The sequence below is a fragment of the Oncorhynchus keta genome, chromosome 25, assembly GCF_023373465.1.
Source record: "Oncorhynchus keta strain PuntledgeMale-10-30-2019 chromosome 25, Oket_V2, whole genome shotgun sequence".
Taxonomy (NCBI): domain Eukaryota; kingdom Metazoa; phylum Chordata; class Actinopteri; order Salmoniformes; family Salmonidae; genus Oncorhynchus; species Oncorhynchus keta.
This window is the reverse complement of record NC_068445.1, coordinates 1,741,418-1,768,249: the sequence shown is the minus strand read 5'-3', so window position 1 is coordinate 1,768,249 and position 26,832 is coordinate 1,741,418. Positions and strand designations below refer to the sequence as shown.

General features: G+C 43.2%; 1 protein-coding gene and 1 long non-coding RNA gene across 7 annotated transcripts in view; one reads left to right on the top strand and one right to left on the bottom strand.

The window, feature by feature from the left end:
- LOC118358000 (glutamate receptor ionotropic, delta-2) overlaps nucleotides 1-26,832 on the bottom strand; it is a 543,733-nt gene that overhangs the window by 362,370 nt on the left and 154,531 nt on the right. The gene's annotated exons all lie outside the window — the stretch shown is intronic.
- Nucleotides 12,211-26,832, top strand: part of LOC118358001 (uncharacterized) — a 36,805-nt gene continuing 22,183 nt past the window's right edge. For both annotated transcript variants that reach the window (XR_004820397.2, XR_008078779.1), the window contains exon 1: nucleotides 12,211-12,812. This is a non-coding gene — a long non-coding RNA (uncharacterized LOC118358001). The remainder of the gene's footprint in view (nucleotides 12,813-26,832) is intronic.

The following is a 26,832-nucleotide window of genomic DNA, read 5'->3' as shown; positions in this document are numbered from 1 at the left end:
GTTCGGAGATTCGATCTGGCAACCTTTCGGTTACTAGTCCAACGCTCTAACCACTAGGCTACCTGCCACCCCGTGAGGCATTACCACTAGCCATTCATCATGTCCTGTAGCCATTACCCAGCGTGCAGTGCACCACAATAATATGCAGGGTATAGAGACAACACAAAATTAAGTATGCATAACGCATCCCCAAGTAGGATAAGAGGATCAAATAAACCTACAGCCTTCTTTCTCTCTCTCGCAATTGACTTATCTTTCTTTCCTACACTAATCTCCATTTGTTTGGTTTGTCTTTTGGCATAAAGATACCTTTATTTTGGCATAGAAAGCAGAGTAAATTAGGAGGCATGCTGTGTCGCCTGTTAAAACCCAAATGTTGACAGAGAGTTTAAACAAGTAGCAATTTGACACATGTTCCTGTGTTAGTCATGAGTCATACTCTAGTGTAGTTTTATACAGATAATTGTGGGTAGACCATCAGTGGAGACAAACTGAGAGCGGTAGGCTATCTATGGGACCACCCATACGTAGAATGTATGCACACATGACTGTAAGTCGCTTTGGATAAAAGCGTCTGCTAAATGGCATATATTATTTATTATTATTACTATCTAGACTCAGAAAACATCATGAGCGCGTATATTGCACACAAACACGGGTGAATGCACCAATTTGTAAGTCGCTCTGGATAAGAGCGTCTGCTAAATGACTTAAATGTGAAATGTAAATACACACACACACACAGAGACACAGACAGACACAAACACACAGAGACAAACACACACAGGCGCACGCGTGCACACGCACCATGTGCCTGATCCTACTTCTGAGGTCTACTGCTACTCACACTCACTGTGATCATGTGACCAGTGTCAGAGCATTTTCTCACAGTGAACAATTATAGAAACAAAACCAGGGGCGTCAGTGACCTGCGAGACCTGCTGTTTTCAACTCTCTAGAGACAACAGGAGCGGTAGAGATACTCTGAATGATCGGCTATGAAAAGCCAACTGACTTTTCCTCCTGAGGTGCTGACCTGTTGCACCCTCGACAACCACTGTGATTATTATTATTTGACCCTGCTGGTCATCTATGAACATTTGAACATCTTGGCCATGTTCTGTTATAATCTCCACCCGGCACAGCCAGAAGAAGACTGGCCACCCCACATTGCCTGGTTCCTCTCTAGGTTTCTTCCTAGGTTCTGGCCTTTCTAGGGAGTTTTTCCTAGTCACCGTGCTTCTACACCTGCATTGCTTGCTGTTTGGGGTTTTAGGCTGGTTTTCTGTACAGTACTTTGAGATATCAGCTGATGTAAGAAGGGCTTTATAAATACATTTGATTTGATCTGGTGACAGTCACCATACTCTAGCTCAAGACCAAAAATGTGAAGTAGGCAACAACAACAAAAAGTAGACTAAAATCATTCCAATCCCGATTAAAATGCAATGGCTGGTTAGCATATTGGCTGGTTAAGGACCATGCGGAGCATTGATCGTAGAGCATTCAGCCTGTGCGCCTTCTCTGTCACTTTTAGAAAGCAGAGGGCAGAGACCGTGCCATTTGCCTTGCCAGTCAGCCTGTGCGTCGTAAGCCTAGTTGTATTTTCATTCATTTGTCCAGTGGGCTAGTGCAACTTTTATTTCATGTCGTCCTATTGGTATGAAAATGAACATAACTGAACCACTTGCTATTTAGAGACGTTCCCCAAAATACATGTCTTTTTTTTTTGGTGACAATAACATTTTTTAGGCTATAACAAATGTGCATTGTCATGCAGTCACAGAATAATAATTGAGATCATGCAAATAATGAACGATTACCAAGTTGGGGTAACTATTTAACTTCTTGCTGTAGGCCTGCTTCATTAAATGCGGAAGACGCATTTCAGTTGAATGCATTCAGTTGTAACAACTGACTAGGTATCCCCCCTTTTCCCTTTCCTTTCCTCTTCCTGCATCCCTGGTCCCTTACCTGTAGCCTACCTGCCTCTGGTATAATGCATTTTCACCTCTCACCCTATCAGTCTTGCCTGTCCATCTTCCTGAATTCAAACTAGATATTCGAACAGATCAATCTTGCTGGCAAAATGTCATTAAATATTGCTAAGTTATTTAGATATAGTGTGGGTGTAGCGCCGTTTCAACCCCCCCAAAAAATATTAGCACCCAGGCAACAATATAATCAGACATAGACAAGCTATTCTGGGGGGGGGAAATGTGCGCATGCCGCCTCCTCGTTGGCTACTATGTTGTTCTTGATTCAAAATGTTTCAATATTCTCAGAGACACCTCGTCCATTGATACAATGTTTCAATATTCTCAGAGACACCTCGTCCATTGATACAATGTTTCAATATTCTCAGAGACACCTCGTCCATTGATACAATGTTTCAATATTCTCAGAGACACCTCGTCCATTGATACAATGTTTCAATATTCTCAGAGACACCTCGTCCATTGATACAATGTTTACATTTTCTCAGAGCCACCCTGTTGATGCAATGCTTCAATATTCACAGAATGTTTCCCTTCCCTGAGTGACGCAGACAGGCAAATGTCAAAATGAGCTGGGCACACACCTTATAAGGACCATCTCTGAATGCAGAACAATTTCGGTGGGAAGTGCACGAGACAATGACATTGTCATGGAATACTGTGTCAATTTACAACTGATCCTACCATTTCTAGTGATCTGCGTGCCAGTTATGATTTTCATACAAGCATTGTGGGCTACTCAACTGTGCCCTGACATTTCTAACTGCCCACAAATGGAATAATTCTAGCTGGCTACTAGACAGAGACACCGTCCATTCAGCCACATGCCAAGGAGCTCCACCTGTAACGGGGCACTGTCCATTCAGGGGTGCTGAATCATGGGCGCGGGCTTGAAGTGTCGATTTTCCTTGTGTATTTCCTGATTTTCTTCATTCTTGGATAGAGTTTGTTTGTCTTCGTGCGTCCTTGTCAATTGTCGGCCAAAGTAAGTCCTTTGATGTCTGCCTTTTATGTCAATGCATGTGTAGGATATATCTGGCATAGTTGCATTCGCAGTCAGCTGTTTTATGCTCTGGTTATTTTCACATTGATGTCGGTATTTGAAGTCGGCCTTGACACTTGATAGCATGTATTATGGATTTATTTCATGTCGCTCTGTATGCACTTTTCCACAAGTAAATGGAGTCAATGTATGTATGATGAGGTTCAGTAGTACATTGTTCACGCCAATCCACAGGCATTTAAACCTAATATAAACCTGATATTGTGGTGATTTCTGTTTGTTTCTGCTGTTCTACAAATAGCAATTGTGCAGAACTACGCTAAATGAGCTTCCACTGGTGGGGGTATTTCTACACACGTCACTCTGTCATACCCTGGTTTCAGCTGAACTGACACCACTGCCCTCAACATGGCAGCCAGTGGTCTTTCTACCCTGGTCTCCAGGCTGATAAGCTAATACAGTGGCTTGTGAAAGTATTCACCCCCCTCTGCATTTTTCCTATTTTGTTGCCTTACAACCTGGACATAAAATTGATTTTTGGGGGGGGGGTTTGTATCATTTGATTTACACAACATGCCTACCACTTTGAAGATGAAAAATATGTTTTATTATGAAACAAACAAGAAATAAGCATGCATAACTAAATAAGCATGCATAACTATTCACCCCCCCTCCCCAAAGTCAACAGCAATTACAGCTGAAAGTCTCTTGGGGTATGTCTCTATAAGCTTGGCACATCTAGCCACTGGGATTTTTGCCCATTCTTCAAGGCAAAACTGCTCCAGCTCCTTCAAGTTGGATGGGTTCCACTGGTGTACAGCAACCTTCAATTCATACCACATATTCTCAATTGGATTGAGGTCTGGGCTTTGACTAGGCCATTCAAGACATTTAAATGTTTCCTCTTAAACCACTCGCGTGTTGCTTTAGCAGTATGCTTAGGGTCATTGTCCTGCTGGACTGAAACAGGTTTCCCTCAAGAATTTCCCTGTATTTAGCACCATCCATCATTCCTTCAATTCGGATTAGTTTCCCAGTCCCTGCCAATGAAAAACATCCCCACAGCATGATGCTGCTACCACCATGCTTCACTGTGGGGATAGTGTTCTCGGGGTGATGCGAGGTGTTGGGTTTGCATCAGACATAGCATTTTCCTTGATGGCCAAAAAGCTCAGTTTTAGTCTCATCTGACCAGAGTACATTCTTCCATATGTTTAGGGAGTCTCCCACGTCTTTTGGCGAACACCAAACGTGTTTGCTTATTTTTTTCTTTTAGCAATGTCTTTTTTTCTGGACACTCTTCCGTAAATCCCAGCTGTGTGGAGTGTACGGCTTAAAGTGGTCCTATGGACGGATACTCCAATCTCCGCTGTGGAGCTTTGCAGCTCCTTCAGGGTTATCTTTGGTCTCTTTGTTGCCTCCCTGATTAATGCCCTCCTTGCCTGGTCTGCGAGTTTCGGGTGGGTGGCCCTCTCTTGGCAGGTTTGTTGTGGTTCTTTCCATTTTTTTATAATGGATTTAATGGTGCTCCGTGGGATGTTCAAAGTTTCTGATATTTTTTTATAACCTGATCTGTACTTCTCCACAACTTTTTCCCTGACCTGTTTGGAGAGCTCCTTAGTCTTCATGATGCCACTTGCTTGGTGGTTCTCCTTGCTTAGTGGCACTGCAGACTCTGGGGCCTTTCAGAATAGCTGTATATATAATGAGATCGTGTGACAGGTTTATGTGACACTTAGATTGCACACCGGTGGGCTTTATTAAACTAATTATGTGACTTCTGAAGGTAATTGGTTGCACCAGATCTTATTTAGGGGATTCATAGCAAAGGGGGTAAATACATATGCATGCACCACTTTTCCGTTTTTTATATTTGAGAAGTTTTTGAAACAAGTAATATTTTTCATTTCACTTCACCAATTTGGACTATTTTGTGTATGTCCATTACATGAAATACAAATAAAAATCTATTTAAATTACAGGTTGTAATGCAAAAAAATGGGAAAAACACCGAGGGGGATGAATACTTTTGCAAGGTACTGTACTTTTTACAGAAATAATTACCCATTGATGTAAACCAAATAATGTCATAGTTTGTGTGTTCACCATTACTTTTGTTAAGTTCAGACATGATACCAAAACTCTGGGGTCTGGACAGGCACTGATGCAGGCTGACAAATTGTCAAAAATATCTTTGAGCCTTGACTGACAGCCCTTTAGGTTATGTGGCCCTGTTCATAAGGACAACAGCTTTTGAAATAAATAAATACAAACTGATCTGTGATCTCTTAGCTCAAATAGAAAATGCAGGCCCCATTGATGGACGACAAAGTGGCAGTTTGGAAATTAAGTTTAAAAAGCGCTCCCTTCACATCACTCCAGAAGAATCCCAGGGCATTGGCTTAAGAGTAGACTCCTCAGCCATCTATCCTTCAATGACATCATCCATTATTAAAGCTGTTATTGAAATGGCCAAGTGTTACCAACACAAAGGCATTAGAAGCCTTGTGCTCTCTGACGAGCTCAAGCGTCCTCTTTAGTACTAAAGAGGAAGGGGTGAGTGACACTCAGGCAGATTCTCTGCTTTAAAAAGCGAATCCCTCTCTCGGTCCAATCATTAGGATTTAGACCATGACAGGCGTTCTCTAGGATGATAATAGACTACAATTGTGTGGAGCTGCCATGAATGCTTGACAATGAACTGTCACCAGCTCAAGACTAAATTCCACCCCTGATTTTGACATATAAAATGGATCCATATTTCGATTGCTTTTAATGACCATTGCGCTTTGAATCGATCGTAGTGATTGGTTATTTAGGAATTGCTGGTTTTATACAGCAGAACCCGTGTTTATTCACCTAACAGGATGCCTCTGTTTCCTTTTTTGAAATCCAATCATGTTGATTGATAGCAGTGGCTGGTGAGCTGTGATTAGGGATCAGGGGGCTGCTTGATGGTAGCCATGGGTCTAGGTGCAATGAAGGGTAGCCCTGTTTAGAACCAAGCTCTCTCCTGTCCTTGGGCTAATGTTGCGTCCGACACTTAAGGGCTGATTCCCACCCAAACCAGCTTTAGGAAAGAGCTAATCTGGGCCAGAGCCAGGGATGGTGAGCATTCATGTGCAGCTTGCATATAGACAGGACAGTCTCAGGATTGACCACTGCAACTGTCTAAAAAAGGGAGGAGCTATGGCAGGGGTATTCAAATCCAAGTCTGGAGGTCCGGAGTGCTGCTGGTTTTCTGTTCTACCTGATAATTAATTGCACTCACTTGGTGTCCCAGGTCTAAATCAGTCCTTGTTTAGAGGGGAAGAATGTAAATCAGCAGTGGAACTGGCTTTATGGTCCAGTTAGAATATACCTGGACTGTGGCTCGTGTCTGTTATCTGTTCAACGCGCACGTCTCCAAAAAGGCATTGTCTATCATAATATTACTGGTGAAATATTTGAATAGGAAATCAATTGTTTGATTGGTGGTAGATTGTCAGTTTACCTAGGGGTTGTGTTTTTTAAATTTGCATTTCATTGCTATTCGTGCTGTTGACAAAGGCGGAAGATAAGTCACAATGATGTAGGAGTGATGGCATTTCATGATTTTGTTTGAGGACACTACATTCTAAAAACACTTGCAAGACTAACATTCAAAATGCTTTCTTTTTCTTCTACTTCGTAAGTTCTTCTTTTATTGTACTTTTAAATATTTGACATCACTGCTGGCTTTTATTTTCCGTTCCTCATCCAATGAACCGCTGCACAGATAGTCTGAAACTGTTACGTAACCACACTGTTCAGTACGGGTTGTATATTCACACAAATGTATCCATGTGGTTCATCTTTTTTTTTTTAATGAAATGTACCAGAATCTTACTTCAGTTCAAACCGAATGTACTGATGATTTTAAAATGACCATAAGAAACAGTAGACATTGTTTTTGTTTTATTTGGGTCTCTGGACAGATTTGATCTGATGTTCATTACTCGTTGGTGAAAATCCACAAATCCACATCCGGCTTCCATCTGTAGCCGGGCTGGGTTGATCTCTCTCCTTGCAGGCGGATATTTATAATCACAAGCATTCAAAATGAAATCAAATGGACACATGACCTACATTACAATCCGTAGAGCAGGAGCACATTTTCTCCCAGGATGCATCTCCCTGCATAGCTGATTGGTTTAGCTTCCTGAGACGTGTTCGACAGAATTACTGACACAACTCACTGGACGTGAAATGGAGAAAATAGATATATCCCACTACTGTCCCTCGCTCCAGCTGGCTCACAGCTCTCTGGACAGGGATAGCTCTTTTTCTGGATCTCTATCGTCGAAAAAGTCCAAATCATATTTGTTGAGTAGCATTGAGGTTATTAATTTAGTTGCTTAAAAGAGGTCTCTTCCATTTTGACGATTGGCACAATTTAAGTCTCTTGCTCAAGGGTACAGAAGACTTAGCTAAGCTGAAAAGAACTCGACAGTCTGCAATTGCTCTGCAGTTCAGAGAAGCCACAATTAATTCCATCAGAAGACTTACATCATTCTGAACCTAAGGTACCGTGCATTCGTAAAAGTATTCAGACCCCTTGACTTCTTCCCTATTTTGTTACGTTACAGCCTTATTATAAAATGTATTAAAATGTTTTTTCCCCCTCATCAATCTACACACAATAGCCCATAATGACAGGGCAAAAACAGGTTTTTAGAAATATTTGCAAACGTATAAAAAAAAACGGAAATATCACATTTACTTCCTTATTCAGACCCTTTATTGAAGCAGCTTTGACAGCAATTACAGCCTCGAGTCTTCTTGGGTATGACGCCACAAGCTTGGAACACATGTATTTGGGAAGTTTCTCCCATTCTTCTCTGCAGATCCTCTCAAGCTCTGTCAGGTTGGATGGGGAGCGCTGCTGCACGGCTATATTTAGGTCTCTCCAGAGATGTTCAAGTCCGGGCTCTGGCTGGACCACTTAAGGACATTCCCTAAGCCACCCCTGCGTTGTCTTGGTTTTGTGCCAGGGTCGTTGTCCTGCTTTAAGCCCCAGTCTGAGGTCCTGAGCGCTCGGGAGCAGGTTATCAAGTATCGCTCTGCACTTTGCTCCGTTCATCTTTTCCTCGATCCTGACTAGTTTCCCAGTCTCTGCCGCTGGAAAACATCCCCACAGCATGATGTTGCCACCACCATGCATCACCGTAGGGATGGTGCCAGGTTTCCTGCAGACGTGACACTTGGCATTCAGGCCAAAGTGTTCAATCTTGGTTTCATCAGACAAGAGAATGTTGTTTCTCATTGTCTGAGAGCCCTTTGGGTGCCTTTTGGCAAACTCCAAGCAGGCGTTCATAGCCTTTTACTGATGAGTGGCTTCTGTTTGGCCATTCTACCATAAAGGCCTGATTGGTGGAGTGCTGCAGAGTGCTGAGTTTCTCCCATCTCCGCAGAGGAACTCTGGGTTCTTGGTCACCTCCCTGACAAAGGCCCTTCTCCCCCGATTGCTCAGTTTGGCCGGGCGGCCAGCTCATTCCATTTAAGAATGATGGAGGCCACTGTGTTCTTGGGGACCTTCAATGCTGCAGAAATGTTTTGCTACCCTTCCCCAGATCTGTGCCTCAACATAATCCTGTCTCGGAGCTCTACGGACAATTCCTTTGATGTCATGGCTTGGTTTTTGCTCTGACATACACTGTCAACTGTGGCATCTTATATAGACAGGTGTGTGCCTTTCCAAATCATGTCCAATCAATTGAACTTTCCACAGGTGGACTCCAATCAAGTTGTAGAAACATCTCAAGGATGATCAATGGAAACAGGATGTACCTAAGCTCAATTTCGAGCCTCATATCAAAGGGTCTGAATACTTCCGAAACCACTGTATATTCAAACATCTATAAGTCAGCAGCGCAATGTATATTCAGATTTCCCCTCGTGTTATATAAAAATACAAAAAGCTGTATGGCACGAAAGTGTGAATTGTTGCTAACACCATGATATTACAGCAACCTGGTCCCAGTGTAACAATAGCGCAATAACCATGTTCCACAGCATCCAGATACCAGACACATTTGGCATGTTTTCATTTTCTTCAAAGACCTTAGAAGCCGCGGGCCTTGTGGCAATTTAAACAGAGAAGCTGCCTGAGGTAGTGAGGTAAAGGGTGTCTGAACCTGAGGACGAGGCCCCAGCAGGAGAAGTCGGAGAGGGCTCAATTCACACCAAATATTCAAACACAGTCTGGCCTGACACCTCTCAATATCCCTTTTTAGTACAACACACTAGCAGGGCCAGTCATAGAACTTAGCCTATAACACTGCAGCACAATGCACCAGCATACATTCATGACTGGCATTAATAATGGATGAGCCGCTTCAATTAACAACCATGCTGAGTGTCTCAGTGCATCAAAGTGGAACCATACACCTTGGTAGAGAGAGAGAGAGAGTACACCTTGGTAGAGAGAGAGAGAGAGAGAGAGAGAGAGAGAGAGAGAGAGAGAGAGAGAGAGAGAGAGAGAGAGAGAGAGAGAGAGAGAGAGAGACAGAGATAGAGAGAGAGACCAACCCAGCACACACATCAATTATTATATAGTGTGTGTGTCCCTCCTCATCATGTCTATATTTAAACATGACTATAGCAGGCCCCGTGTTTACACTGATCATGTGCTACAAGGGACAATCTATGACCTTCCGGAGGGAAATAAAGACTGCTTTTGATTGATCCATTTATGAGCATGCTGCTGCGTGGCGGTGTTTCTGCTGTGTTTCTGCACACACGTGTGGGTGTATAGATGGTTTTGATTTGCATACATAAATAAATGCATACTCATTGAGCTAATTAGCAGGCGCATCACACAAAGTTGCTGCTCATCAGGGTTAAATGCCGGATTAGACAGGATTTATATACATTTCCAGGCTACATGATGTGAATAGAATACAGGATGCAGAATGCAGCCATGTTGGACTTCGGAAATACTTTTTAGTGGGAGTAGTGAGGCGGAGGGAGATATAGGTGATGGAAGATATACCATAGGTTAATAGAGTGGCCAGCCAAAGCATTGCTAATTTTATTTGCTGTGTTAAGGGGCATCCAAAACGAAGGGGTTAGTCGAAGGAAATAACAGTACCCTGAAAGTGGACAGAAATAGGCTTATCTTCTCTGGAATAGCAGCAGTAGCAGAAGCAGCATCAAAGCACATAGAATGACCAAACAGTGAGACGCCATTGCCTTCTCATAGTAAAATAAATCATATCTAACACTGGCATGCTAAATACGGTATTAGCTTTCAAGCTAGCATAACAAATATATCTTTGTTTCCTTCAAGCTCAGCTACGTTTCATCATTACCATGTTAGATGGCTTTGTAGTTCGAAAAGCTGGTAATGCTGTGGATTGGACATTGACAGTGATTTCCACTTTGATTAAAGTACTGTATGTTCAGTATGTAAGGCGATTTTGACATGAGCTTGGGCTTGTTAGGACACTATGTATTGTTGGGTAAGCTTTCCAGTACCAATACTGTAGGAGATGCCACTAGAATATGAGGCCAAACTCTAGTACAGAGCAGCCAGGGCACTTATCTGGTAAAATCCTAACTGACTCCTTGGCTTCCAGAATTCCAAGCCTCAGCCCAGAACTGCACTAAATTCCGTAGCCAGGCTCCTGGCTCAAAAGATCTCTGTGCCTCTATAGGTGTGATACTCACAATTATTTTCAGCACATCATTTATCCAAGAGATTTTATTGGATATGTGTGTCGTGTGTGTGTGTGTGCTTGCTTGTTTGTGTACATACAGTATATGTCTATATGGGTGTGTGTGCATGTTTGTGTCCGTGCATTTCCTCCAGCCCGATATATATACATTCAGAACTTCCATCTCCTCCAGCCCATCATCAACATGTTGAGTGGGGTTAGTGGGGCAGTCTACTATAGATGTCCTGTATCCAGTGACAGTCTATGGAGGTGAGTGCTGGCCAGCGAAGACGTAGTTGAGTGAGTGTGTAATAGACTTTAATAAGTCTGACCTACAGAACAGCAGGAGGTCCACAGCCACAGACAAGCCCATCCCAGTGCAATACTAATGAGGAGGAAGTGGAACTCACAGATGTTGCCTTACTGGGGGGGGCTCTCTTTCTCTGTCTATTTATCTCACATTTACCTACCACCAACACCCCATCTATCTCCCGTCTTGGTCCAGATTAATCAAAGTATTCATCATTGTTGCTGTGATTATGACAAGGGCAGCTAACAAGCTGTTTTAAATGTCGATGGGTGGTACTGTTAGAAAGGATGTGCGGAGAGAAAAAGAGAGAGAATTGTAATTGAGAGAGAGAAATAGAGAGAGAAAGATAGATGGAGAGGACCTCTTTATTACGGGTGGATTGCTGCATCGCTTGTCTGTGTAGCCAGAGCAGCGCTCAAGAGGCTGTCTGACCCCATAGTCCTCTCCAACTGTTTTCTGCTTAAGTGGTTTGAAACAAGCAAGACAGCAGCTCGGCGAAAAAAAGGCCAACTTGTCAGAATTTGATGCTTAAATTATATCTCTTATAGGGAGAGGGCTCTCAAGATTTCATGCAATAGCATACACAACAGGATTGGGCTCAATTTGAATTGAAGGCAGTCAATTCAGGAAGTAAACAGGGAATTTATTTTCAATTACTTCTCAATAAACTGAAAAGTAGAAACCATTTATTCCATAAATTTTTAAATTTGGAATACAAATCACTTCCTGAATTGACTGTCTTCAATTCGAATTGAGCCCGACCCTGGTACAAAAAATACCAGGAGAACTCAAGAGGCATGACTGTGGACACCAAGTAGTGCAAAAATAAGCCATTTAAAAATTCAAGCACATCATGTTTCCTGCTTTTATCAAATACACCTGAAATAAACTAAAGAGTTTTTCAACATCTCGAGCACCACCCCAACATCAACATATGTGAAAACGCCGGGAAAGTATAGTGCATTCGGAAAGTATTCAAGAACCCTTCACTTTTTACAAATTGTTCCAGCCTTATTCTAAAATGTATTAAATTAATTGTGTGATGTTTTATTTAAAAAATACATTTTATACATTTGCTTTGTCAAAAACAGGTTTCATCCATTTTAGAATAAGACTGGAAGGTAACAAAATGTGTAGAAAGGGAAGGGGTCTGAATACTTTCTAAATGCACTGTATTTGTTGTAGTTAAAACGATAGACGATAAGTGTTTCCCATAACATGATCCAGAGACACTGATGACATCATAGGGTGTGCATCGTGTGATTTTAACCAACTATGAGCAGGTAAACTGTACTCTGCTATGAGAACCAGCCTTCAGTCCCACTTTTCATAAAGATATATTCAATGGAAACCGGATAACAGGGCAGGTTGCACGATATATTTCCACAAATCTAACAACGTCGACTAAGCAAATGTTTTCAAAAAACAACACTTTTATATGTACTTATATTTTCTCAATTTTAGTTACATTTATCGAAAACCCATATACCAACAACAGATTGCGGCTTTGACGTCAAGAAGGGAATGCCCTGGTGAATGCGACAGTGCACTACAACCACTGTTTACCGGTATACATTTTTGGCTGAAATGTGAGAAGATGGGAAGAAAGTGGGACTGCTTCTTAAGGATGTGGTGGGCAGACTGGGTCAGGGGAACCCCTGGCGCTCACTTTGTCCGAAACGATTACGATGGCTACCAACAGTAGAAGAGTGGATTTGCCATGAAGCTGAGGCTAAAAACTGGTACTGTGCCCACAGTCAATGTGGGCGCCAAGTCTACTGACACCACCGGTGTTACTATGATGGCGGGCGTCTTCGGTGATGGAGGTAGGTACTAAAGTGCCCAAAAAGTGTTGTTGTGCTAGCAGATTCTAAAAGACGAAGATAGCCACCTATCTAAGGGCCATGCTAAACAAACTGGCCCACTCACAAAGCTCTAGCATGGTGTTTGGGGATGGAATAAGCCAATACTAATCAGATTAATATAATTGTTTATTTCAAGATATGGCTTTATTAATATCGAAATGCCTTTATTGGCCGATATAACTTGCAGGATATCATGGCAGCCAGTGTTTGTTTGCAATTATACTTGGATTTACTGCAAGCTAATAGCTACCATCGGCCAACAACACATTTTTAGCACGTTTGGTTATAAAAGTTCAATGTCTACTATTGATTGTGTGTAACAATACATTGTGTGTAACAATACAATAAATACTGATGTGCAAACTTCTAATAAGTGATGTTTCAAGAATGCTAGTAGGAGTAAGCCAGGTTTGTAAAAGAGGCTACGCTAAAAGCCTGCAAGCTGTATAAGTGTTTTTTTTAAAATGCTGATCTTGGTCTAGGGCTGTGGCGGTCATTACATTTTTTTTCAGCTGGTGATTGTCAAGCAAATAACTGCCAGTCTCACGGTAGTTGAGCGTTAATGAACATAAACATGTTTAGCATCTCCTGGCTTCCACGCACAGCCTACAAGCCATTGATGCAGACCTTTGGAACATTTAAAAAAAAAGTCTAATTAATCAATTTAATATAGCCTACACTATTACAATAAATACATGATTTATTTTAGACAGATCTAAAGAAACATGATTTGAAGAAAATGTAGTCTATTTCAGAAGAACAGAATAGCATACTAGGAGTTGTCCTTATACGTTAGGTCCTCATCTGGCTAAGCCATATGTCTTGGGGCTACACTAGTTCATTTAGCAGACAAAGATTTGCTTTGAATTCCGTGGCATTTTATTTTATATTATGTTATAGTATGAAGAATGCAATTGAACATAGCTGAACAAAATAGAAAGGATATTTTCTCCAAATGACAAAGAAACGGGTCCTCCTACAGTGCTTTCAGAAAGTATTCAGACCCCTTGACTTTTTCCACATTTTGTTACATTACATACTTATTCTAAAATGGATTAAATAAATAAAACATCCTCAGCAGTCTACACACAATACCGCATAAGGACAATGCAAAAACAGTTTTTTAGAAATGTTTGCAAATGTATTAGAAATACAAAACAGAAATATCTTGTTTACATAAGTATTCAGACCTTTTGCTTTGAGATGTGAAGTTTAGCTCCTCGTTGCATCCTGTTTCCATTGATCATCCTTGAGATGTTTCTACAACTTGATTGGAGTCAAAGTTCATGAGTTCAAAGGTGTCGAGGCACAGATCTGGTGAAGGGTACCAGAACATTTCTGCAACATTAAAGGTCCCCAAGAACACAGTGGCCTCCATCATTCTTAAATGGACGAAGTTTGGAACCACCAAGACTCTTCCTAGAGCTAGCCGCCCGGCCAAACTGAGCAATGGGGAGAAGGGCCTTGGTCAGGGAGGTGACCAAGAACCCAATGGTCACTCTGACAGAGCTCCAGAGTTCCTCTGTGGAGATGGGAAAACCTTCCAGAAGGAAAACCATCTTAGCAGCACTCCACCAATCAGGCCTTTATGGTAGAGTGGCCAGGTGGAAGCCACTCCTCAGTAAAAGGCACATGACAACCCGCTTGGATGAAACCATGATTGGCCTGAATGCCAAGCGTCACATCTGGAGGAAACATAGCACCATCCCTATGGTGAAGCATGGTGGTTGCAGTATCATGCTGTGGGGATGTTTTCAGTGGCAGGGACTGGGATGCTAGTCAGGTGAATGGAGCAAAGTACAGAGAGATCCTTGATGAAAACCTGCAGCAGAGTGCTAAGGAGCTCAGACTGGGATGAAGGTTCAACTTCCAACAGGACAACGACCCTAAGTACACAGCCAAAACAACGCAGGAGTGGCTTCGGGACAAGTCTTTGAATGTCCTTGAGTGGCCCAGCCAGAGCCCGGACTTGAACTCGATCGAACATCTCTGGAGAGAACTGAAAATAGCCGTGCAGCAGCGCTCACCATCCAACCTGACAGAGCTTGAGAGGATCTGCAGAGAAGAATGGGAGAAACTTCCCAAATACATGTGTGCCAAGCTTGTAGCGTCATACCCAAGAAGACTCGAGGCTATAATCGCTGTCAAAGGTGCATCAAGTACTGAGTAACGGGTCTAAATACTTGTGTAAATGTGATATTTCAGTTTTTATTTGTAATAACTTGGCATAACTTTCTACAAACCTGTCTTTGCTTTGTCATTATGGTCTGCTGCATGATGCCACTCTAACATGCTGACCACACCGCTCGCATCGAGTGAGCGTTGCAAAATAAATGTACACATGCATGTTATTCAATCATTGCACCCACACTGCTCGCGCGCGCCTACGAGCGTCTGCGTTGCCTAGAGCTAAAATAGAAGTCGGTTCTATTTGAAACGCTGAATGCGGTGCAAGTCCTGCCTCTCCCATCTCCTCATTGGTTTATAGAAGCAGATACCCACGTGCCATCTACTCATTGGTTATACCCACGTGGGTGATTGAAATACGAACTGAGTATGTCGGTCGTCATGGTAATACGATAAAAGTTAGATGCCGATCACCATATGAAGTCCAAAGAAGAAAAAGCCTGGAAGGAGGAGAGATGACTACAAATGATTTGGTGACCGTTTTATGTGTGGATTAATTGTTCGGGGTAGAGGACCTTGTGCATTTCAGGTAAAATAACAACTCAACATTTATATCCCAGGACAAATTAGCTAGCAACTGCAAGCTAGCTAGTTAAATTGCCATAAATGTTTAATGCCTTTCTACCTGACACCAAATTAATTTAATTGGTTCAGAGTTTGTTTTGATATTTCAACCTGCGTGTCGTGATCGCGTTTGTGTGGGGGGACAAAATCAATTTGTGCACGATGGCGCAGGCGCGTGTCCTGTTTGGGTACGGTGTAATGATGATTTGAAAAGTTGCATGAAAGGCATGAGCTCTCATTTGTTTCTTGTGCAGGCTGCACACACTGCATCAGTCTCTCATTGACAATTTGACAAGCACTTGACAATGTTCTCACCGGGCCTCAAATGTCTAGGTGGCATCCCCTTGTGTGGCCCTAAAAGTGTCCGTTGTGCTCTTGGGTTAAATATAATAATAATTATTCTCTTCTCCCGGCTGCCGTGCTCCGAAGTACCTCTCACTCACCTGGCTCTCTCAGATATCTCAATTCTTATTAGCCAATGCCCGTCACGTGACAGGGTTCTTCTAACAGGCATCTCAGCTAAGAAGTAGGCTACAAGTGAAGACAGACACATTGGAGATGCATCTGCACGCGTCCCTCATATTGAATTCCGAGGAGCATATTGAAGTTAGAAGAACTGTCCACATTTAGCCTACTTTTCGTCAGCCAACAGCCTATGTCAATCTACTATCCCCCATAGTACAAAGATTGACCTATTCTATTGATCAACTTGTCCTTCTGTACAATAAATACATATTCCAAACGTACATATAGAAATGCTACGCTACATGAGCTCATGGGCTCTCATGAAGTGTTTGATTTGATGTTTGTAAACATTTGCATTGATGTCAGAGTGATTAGTGGGACAATATAGTACCATGCAGTTAGCAAGTTTGGTAGGCTACTAAGACCATCAGCAGCATCAGAGCTTTGAGCCTAGTTACCGTGACTAAGCGGTCGCGAGGAATTTGGCTGCGGTCATGACACGTGACCGCCGACGTGGCGGTAATACGGTCACCGTCTGATGTGGACAGTAGCTTCACTCGTGCTCGTTTAGTGCTCCTTTTTATGTCACGTTTCTGAGCGCTTTTTCCGACATGACTTCCAGCAACAAAAACAACAAAAAATCCCCAAAAACAAAATGTTAAGTGATATGTCATATTGGTACTTTTAGTTGGAAGGATGTCAGAATATTTAACAGCAACCTAATCTTGCCTTTAAGGACGGTTGTTTCTTAAACCAAAGCTAAGTCAAATAATAGGGGCCCATCTGCCTGTCATCGATGTCTATTTAAAAATAAAATAAATGAATCAATCATTTTGACAGTAACCCTCCAAAAAAGTTATTCATCAGGGGATATCGGTGTACAAATGCCGTGGTCAAGGCTGCGACGGCGCCAGAGCAATGACTGGAGCTTACTCATGTGTTCAATAGTGAATATCAGACCCGAGATGCTTCTTAGGTAATTCTTTATGGGTTTTAGTTGAGAAAACGATCTCTCAGCAGAACGGACCCTTACAGGGATGGTAAACACAGCGTGATTGCCATAGCAACATCAGGTAGACTGGGCAGAAGGGAGGGGTGCTTAAAAATACAACAGTTCTGCAACATTTCGAATTGAGCTTCTCATTCTTCTTTATTGCCGGCCACAACACTTTACAGAAAGAGATGAACTGTATAGGAAGCTCTGGTGACAGGTCTTCTGGATACTGGACAGCCAATAAATTGTCAGGTGCAAACAGATTATCATCTTTAGCAGACAACAGTTCTTGAGGGCTTGAACAACAAAAAAGTGTTTTGCAATGTCGTTCATACTGGTACACCAGCGTTTGAGTTGTGTGTTTGCAATATCAACAATCCCTTATCTCTGGTATATTTTGGCAAGCATCATTTAAGACTATGTTTAAATTCTGTGCAGCGCAATGGACATATAATGCACAATGTCTCGGGAAAGCGTGACTGGATTGGCAAAACTCAGTATAGAAAACAGTCGGGCCCACAACCTGGACCTACAGGCTGTGGTGAAAACATTTGCACATAGAAAAGGAAGACTTCAGGAGACCAGGGGAGTCTCTCAAGTTGGATTTAATTTGATTGAATTTCCTTGACTATTGCAGCCAAAGCATATATGCCTTGGCACCACAGAAAGCCCATCATCGGTTCAATAGGCATGCAGCCGCATAGACATGTGGCAATTTCAGCGCCATGGACAACAATCGGAAGTCTATAATTTGGGAGTGGCTGTCTGGGGTGGTGAATCCGAACTTGCGGGGGTGTCCAGGGAAACTGCGTTACGCCAGTGAGTAAGAGATTGGTCATGTTCAAAGTGCACTCCTCTGTTTAGATCCAGCTGTGTTGCTGTAGGCTGTTACAGTAATGTAATCCCTTTGGCTATGTCCCAAATGGCACCCTACTCCCTATTTACATGTAGTGTGCTACATAGGGAATAGGGTGCCATTTTGGACACATACGTTGCTAATTAGAGGCCATTCTCGCTTCTTTCTCCAGGCAGATGAAGAAGCAGAACGTGGGCATAGTATGGCATTGTGTTTACTGGCTCTCTTCTAAATCACTACTCAGCGGGAGCCACTGTGGCATCAGAACAGCTGATCTGACTCTGGGAAGGACCCGTGTTCTTAACTACAGGGCTACATGGATCTAGGTGTTTACCATGGGGCCCCTCTTCTCTGTAACTGTCCACACGCACAGGCATGCTCGCAGGAAAGCAGTCACACACTCACAGGTACACACATGCGTGTACACACACACACACAGAGACGTGGGATTACACTTGCGCACCCGGACACACACACACACACACACACACACACACACACACACACACACACACACACACACACACACACACACACACACACACACACACACACACACACACACACACACACACACACACACACACACACACACACAGCTGAGCCATTGGGAGTCACCTGCCTTCTCCACCCCTCACTGTGTCTACATCTGTGTCTACTTGGCTCAGCTGTCAGTCAAAACAACACTAGCATGATACGCTAGAGCGAGAGACCATATGTCAATGCTGCGTCATACATAGACAATCTGACTTCACCAACTGCCATGATATATTGAAAACTACAGATGTTTTCATCCGGGATTACCGATCACAATCTTGTAAAATATACATTTGTGCATGGTCTGTACATCTACCATATGCTGTCAGTGTTTCCTGTCTGGGTATGTGTTGTCTGTCTCCTGCTTGTGGCACAGTAATATACGCAGGAATATGATTGATCTCCACATTATTTATGATTCAGATCATTGTCTATGGAGTGCATTGCACTACGTCTGGGCCCCCCTCACAACACCGCGCTGATGTCAGAGACAATTCAAGCACTGACCTTCAATAGCGCCAGATAGGCGCTCTCACTCAACAAATGAAATGGGGGAATTATTACAATACAAAGTACTTACATATGCCAAACATCTAGCCTTAGTTAATTGCATTTAATGTATCTTGAATTGAGATCAGTAACAGGCATGTTAACAGCACTTGCAGGTTTAACAGCACAGGAAGGTTAACATCACGAGGATAATTGACAGTGCCTTTCGCTGACAGTGGTGCCACCCAGTGTCAACACAGAGAGGCCCAGAACCAAAGCGCTAGCTGCCCATTAGGGATTACTGACAGAGAGAGGGGGAGATCAAGAGAGGGGGAGGGAAAAGGGTGAGAGAAAGAGAGGGAGAGGAGGAGAGGTGTTTGTGAGCTGAGGCTCGTGTTATTCTCTGATTAGTAATAAGCAATGTGTTTGATAGTGTGTTGGAGTTAATACTCTGACAGCTCTGAAATCACATGATCAGCTGTCGGGAATGGATACAAATTTGGAATTACATTCTGACTTTTTGCGTGTGTGTGTTTGTGAATGGGGCAGCAGGGATGAAGCGGGGGGAGTTGAAGGGAGAAGGATAAGAGGGAAAAGCGAGAGAAAAGCTCCGCGAGGGAATGAGATGTCGAAGTCAAACTGAAACTACAGATTTACATCTTTCCAGGGATGTTGTAGCATTTCTGGACTATTTTTGTTTTCACTGGAGGGCTAAATAGTGAAATGTAGGTTCGGCACCGTCATACATTTACATTACATTTACGTCATTTAGCAGACGCTCTTATCCAGAGCGACTTACAAATTGGTGCATTCACCTTATGACATCCAGTGGAACAGCCACTTTACAATAGTGCATCTATATCTTTTAAGGGGGGGGGGTGAGAAGGATTACTTTATCCTATCCTAGGTATTCCTTAAAGAGGTGGGGTTTCAGGTGTCTCCGGAAGGTGGTGATTGACTCCGCTGTCCTGGCGTCGTGAGGGAGTTTGTTCCACCATTGGGGATTTTGACTGGGCTGAGCGGGAACTTGTTTTCAGTGGTAGGGAGGCGAGCAGGCCAGAGGTGGATGAACGCAGTGCCCTTGTTTGGGTGTAGGGCCTGAAGAGCCTGGAGGTGAAATGGTCTTGTAGAGTTTCAACTGGAAGCCAGTGGAGAGAGCGGAGGAGCGTCATAAGAGCTACGATGTTGTAGGGTTTAATGGCACAGGCAGGGAGCCCAGCCAACAGCGAGTTGCAGTAATCCAGACGGGAGATGTCATAAGAGCTACGATGTTCGTAACGTTTTACCATATTTTTTTTTTTGTAGTAGCATGTGTTGTTGCTTCATGCTCAAACAGGTAAAAAAACAAAAACATACAATACTGATTTTCTCGAACAAAATGGTCAATCAAAATATACCGTAGTTGTAGAACACATTTTTTTCTCTAAGCAAAAATAGCTGAGATCATGACCAACAATGAAATATGTTTACTGTCCATACCGTAATTGAAAAGTAGGAGTATAATCCATATTATTGATACTTCCTTTGAATTCATCACCAAGCAACCATCATACATAACACTGCAATAAAACACACATGTTCAATTACTTGTCACGTTTCATACCAGCTAGATTGACATTTTTCATCATGATCAGAACTATTCTGGAAGGACGTTACGTTGACCCCAAGACGAGCTGCTTTCAGATGCAAAAACATTTTCACTCGCCATTAAAAATGAAAGAGAATTAACTAACATTGTACTAAAAAAGTACCCTAAACCAAATCTGCACAGTGACAGAGAACCTCGCCACTACATTCTCCTGTCAGGGAGCAGTATTTTGATCAACCTGCACAGCCAAACCATGACCTCTATTACAGAGTGCTGGCAATGCACCAGCCTACAGTAACCTCTCTTTCTATGATGGTTGTGTTGCAGCAGCAGTAGCAGCACATGGGGTCGCTTCCACTCTTGCCTTTATTGATCTCTGGGGAATGGTGTGGCGGGACTGTGTAGGGCTGACCTCATCTATGGCCACAGGGAAAAAATCTTTCAAATGATCAGTGAGCTGGAAACACACCAAAGACATGCAGTCTTTGAAATATAGAGTTCCTTATATTTCAGCACATAACAATGAGAGCCCTGTGTGATCTGGTCAAAAGTAAAGCACTATATTGTGAATAGAGTGCCATTTGAGACGTGACTATGACACTAGTTCACCATTATCATCAGGTCAGGTAGCCTCCATGTACAGGATGTCAGGGTTGAACGAAGGGACTTTTCTAATGTTGGTTGAGTGTTTTCCCCATGGAGATAGTATTATTATCGTTCAGTTTTATTCTATTCTAGTTATTTGATCTCGGGCGGTAACAAATGCTGAGTATAACAGAATGTGGGGAAACGAAAAGGGAGAGCTTGTCTGGCAGTCTTGACCTTTACCATGCTCTGACCTTTGACCCCGTCTGCCATCCACGACAATGGTCTCATGACCTGGTGAGTTCACATGAACTAATGTGGCTATTAAAATGAGACCCACCACCCCCATCATCACCCCAGAACATAGCATGTTATGACTCCTCAGTGATCAAGACTGGTTGACCTTTTAAAACAACATTATTTGATTTACAGCCAGATTAATCTGTGGAGACTCCCCGAGCACACATACACGCTGGTTATTAATTTACATTCCCTCTCTGTTTGCCAATGACTACCTCCTTCCAAAGGTCATGGTTGCATCTCAAATGGCACTCTATTCCCTTAGTCCACTGCTTTTGACCAGCTGGGCCCATACTCTAAATAGAAAAAAGGGTTCCAAAAGGGTTCTTTGGCTGTCCCCATAGAATAACCCTTTGGGTTCCATGTAGAACCCTCTGTGGAAAGGGTTCTACCTGGAAGCCAAAAGCGTTCTACCTGGAACCAAAAATAGTTATTGAAATGGTTCGGGACAGCAGAAGAACACTTTTTTTAGGTTCTAGATAGCACCCTTTTTTCTAAGAGTGCACTTTATAGGGAATAGGGTGCCATTTGAGACGCAATCCATGTCTTGATGTTGGGATGTTTGAGACGCAGTCCATGTCTGGTGTTGGCAAGTAGCCTAGCGGTGAAGGGGCATTGGGCCAGAAGCTGAAAGGTCACTGGTTCAATTCCCTGAGCCAACTAGGTGAGAAATGTGCCCTTGAGCAAGGCACTCAACTCTGTGTTCTGTGTCTGCTAAAATGTAAATGATCTGGCTTTAACACTGGCTATCCATCTTGGTTAGCTGTTCATGTCTACATCCTTGCTCTCTCTCCTAGCAGTTGTTTTTGTGGTGCACTGCGACTCAGTGTGAAAACAGTGATTGGGAGTGGCCTAGTGACACAGGTGACATGGATTGTCTAAAAGCAAAGTGACATATTCCAGCATTGATACTAGTCTTGCTTCAGCCTCTTCTCCCCCCAACATCTGTGTGTTTGTGTGTGTGTGCATATGTGTATGTATGTGTTGAAAGGAAACTGTAAGCCAGATGACCCTTAAATGGAGCTAATTTATAAGATCGACATGGGATTGGCTCTATTCTTCTCTAAATAAATGGAACATAAAGAGAGGAAGAATTCACACATACTTGGCATCCCCCTCCAGCTCTGAGACTCCTAGTCAGGGGAGGGGATCAGGAGACTAATTGTTCAGATCCTCCTTAATCAAGAGTTGAAGGGAAGACAAGGCAAAGCAGGTTGAAGAAAAGGAGGGACAGACAGAAAGAGGGACAGACGGACACCGACGGACAGACAGACAGACTGACTAAGAGATGGGTAGATCTCCCCATGAATAGGAATAGGGCCTGTCACTCTTATATTTATCTAGCAGGGTAAGGTAACTTATTTTCATGCATATACTGTGGCTAAGCTCCAGCTCCAACCAGGGTCCATCTGAAGAGATAATATGCCACATGATTAATGTCTTTAATTATTCTGGGCTGTAAGAGTGGGGAGATTACACACACATTACTGATGTTTGACTCATCCCTCACTCATACTTACATAACTCTTCTCTCACTACCTCTCACTTCCCCCTCTCGGCTAATGCAACCTCTTTCTATTTTGTCCCGTACAACTTCTTCCAAATTTTGACCTATAGTATACTTAAGCAATAAGGCAAGGGGGGTTTTGCATATGGCCAATAAACCACAGCTAAGGGCTATTCATAAGCACGACGCAAAGCGGAGTGCCTGGATACAGCCCTTAGCCGTGGTGTATTGGCCATATACCACGAACCCCCAAGTATATTGGTCTGTTTACAGATACTGTAGACTTGGGCCGTGTGGGAGATTTGGTTTGCAAAATAGTTATTTGTCACATCAGAATTTCATATTACTCACTGATATGATTAATGGCACACAAACACATTCATCTTTCTTTTTCTTTTTTTACTTCAAGGATTTCAGTGGAACGGCATTTCCAGTATTCCGCTGGGAAATCTTTGTTCCAAAGCCCTGGGTTTTTACAAATGGCATTAGCTAATAAAGCTGAAATGGCATCTTTTACAGTGTTACATCAAACAGGGTTGTAAAGCATTGACATGCAATCCCGCTCCTATAAATCTATACCATATGTGACTGTAAAAAAATCCCAAAGATGCAATCCTGCAGCCAAGAACAGGAACTGCTGCCTGCTCCCCTTCATGGCTCAGATCTCATGAGCTCAGAGCCCACGTCTTTAAAAAATAACCCTTATTTCACAGAAGTGATGATGATGAATGAAGGCATCATACAGCATGCTGCTTACTACCAGTAGCCAAAAACACCCTGTACAGTGTGGTATTGCAACATATAGGGTATAGGGTGCCATTTATATAGGGAATAAGGTGACATTTGGGATGTGAGCTACATTACTTACACATCATAGCTCCAAATAAGAGTTTAGATTATGCTCATGGTGAGATGGTGTGGTTACGAGCAGGCAACAAGGGTTTAAAAATCAGTCAGTCAGTCAAGTAGCTGACAGAGAGCTATTGTTTACATGTGATTTGCAATGTGTGTCTCATGTTACAATTGGATTCTTAGGCTCTTTGGCATGAAGTGAAATGTCAACCACACTACATTCCTGAGCCATTCTTGATTCTTAAAATAGACATATACTGTACATATAGAACTACATATACAGTAGTAATCGATACCTTGTCAACACAAATCTTATATAAGGCACTGCATCTCAGTGCTAGAGGCCTCTTGTACCTCTTGTTTACTTTTTGTATTTTTTGTCTTTTTTGTATATATTTAAATTTATTCAATTTATCTCTTTTCCATTTTTAAATTAAATATACCTTCCTGTAACCCACCTCACCCAATGTGACATGGATCCGCTATTTTTTAGACCTTATAGCCAGAACCTCCATCAGAATCTAAACAGCTAATTAGCTACTAGCCATTTAGTCATTGTCAGCCACTGCTAGCAGCCTTTACCTTCTGCACAGTCACCAGCCATTTTTTTTGTTGCCTGGATGATACTTGCCAGCCTGCCAGTATCAGACTGTTTTCGACACTACAATGCCGGATTCCTGCCGTAAACCCTGGACCACTACTCCTGATCATCACAGCTAGCAAGCTGCCACCGAGTGACCCAGCCCCGAAGCTAGCCCTGAGCCAGGTCCAACTCCCGGCCTACTCTGTGATCACTCGGCTACTCAGCCGATGCCTCCCGGTCTCTACCCCAACATGGCTAGAATCCACTACTCCACCGGATCCTTGCCGTATGCTCTGGACCTTTGCATCGGCTCAGTTAGCCGCGAGCCAGGCGCATCTCCCGGATAGCAAACAAGATCTGGCCTGGGCCCTTTGTCGAGAACTGCCAAATCCGGGACCTCAACCAGCCTTTGCCGGAGGAGCAGGCACTTCTAGTGGTAACTTTAAACGCTGTGTCTCCCGTAGCTGTTCCTCAGGTGATGTGGAGGTTAACTGCAAGGCACTTCTGTCATACTTTCCAGAAATCTGCATTCTGTCAGGTCTATGACCAAACAGTTTGAGATTCTAAATTTTGAAAATGAATTTCTCTCCAGAAATAAGTCCTCACTGGTCTATGACCAAACAGTTTGATATTCTAATTTTGAAAATGAATCTCTCCAGAAATAAGACCCCCTCAACTCCCAGCTGTGCCCTGGACACCATATGTGAATTGATTGCCCCCCATCTATCTTCAGAGTTCGTTCTGTTAGGTGACCTAAACTGGGATATGCTTAACACCCCGGCAGTCCTACAATCTAAGCTAGAAACAAATAAGACGCAATCTAAGCTAGACACAAATTATCAAGGAACCCACCAGGTACAACCCTAAATCCGTAAAAATGGGCACCCTCATAGATATTATCCTGACCAACTTGCCCTCCAAATACATCTCTGCTGTTTTCAAACAGAATCTCAGCAATCACTGCCTGCATCCGCTATGGGTCCGCGGTCAAGCGACCACCATCACTGTCAAATACTTCCTAAAACACTTCTGCAAGCAGGCCTTTCTAATCGACCTGGCCTGGGTATCCTGGAAGGATATTAACCTCACCCCGTCAGTAGAGGAGGCCCGGTCGTTCTTTAAAAGTTCCTCACCATCTTAAAAAAGCATGCCCCTTTCAAAAAATGGAGAACTAAGAACAGATATAGCCCTTGGTTCATGCCAGAGCTGACTGCCCTCGACCAGCACTAGCATCGAATAGTTCCCGCGATATGCAACTTTTCAGGGAAGTCAGGAACCAATACACGCAGTCAGTCAGGAAAGCAAAGAATAGCTTTTTCAAACAGAAATTTGTATCCTGTAGCACTAATTCCAAAAAGTTTTGGGACACTGTAAAGTCCATGGAGAATAAGAGCACCACCTCCCAGCAGCCCACTGCACTGAGGCTAGGTAACACTGTCACCACCGATAAATCCACGATAATCGAGAATTTCAATAAGCATTTCTCTACGGCTGGCCATGCTTTCCTCCTGGCTATCCCAACCCCTGCCAACAGCTCCGCACCCCCCGCAGCTACTTGCCCAAGCCTTCCCAGCTTCTCCTTCACCCAAATCCAGGTAGCAGATGTTCTGAAAGTCCTGCAAAACCTGGACCCATACAAATCAGCTGGGCTAGACAATCTGGACCCTCTCTTTCTAAAATTATCCACCGGCATTGTTGCAACCGCTATTACCAGTCTGTTCAACCTCTCTTTCGTATCGGCCGAAATCCCCAAAGATTGGAAAGCTGCCACGGTCATCCCCCTCTTCAAAGGGGGAGACACTCTAGACCCAAACTGTTATACAGTACCTATATCCATCCTGCCGTGCTTTTCTAAAGTCTTCGAAAGCCAAGTTAATAAACAGATCACTGACCATTTCGATTCCCACCGTACCTTCTCTGCTGTGCAATCCGGTTTTAGAGCTGTTCACGGGTGTACCTCAGGCACGCTCAAGGTACTGAACCATATCATAGCCACCATCGAAAAAAGACAGTTCTGTGCAGCCGTCTTCATCGACCTGGCCAAGGTTTTCGACTCTGTCAATCACCGTATTCTTATTGGCAGACTCAATAGCTTTGGCTTCTCAAATGACTGCCTCGCCTGGTTCACCAACTACTTCTCAGATAGAGTCCAGTGTGTCAAATCGGAGGGCCTGTTATCCAGAACTCTGACAGTCTTTATGTGGGTACCACATGATTCAATTCTCGGGCTGACTCTTTTCTCTGTATATATCAACGAGGTTGCTCTTGCTGCGGGTGATTCCCTGATCCACCTCTACGCAGACAACACCATTCTGTATACATCTGGCCCTTCTTTGGACACTGTGTTAACTAACCTCCAAACAAGCTTAAATGCAATACAACACTCCTTCCGTGGGCTCCAACTGCTCCTAAACGCTAGCAAAAGCAAATGCATACTTTTCAACCGTTCAATGCCCGCACCCGCCCGCCTGACT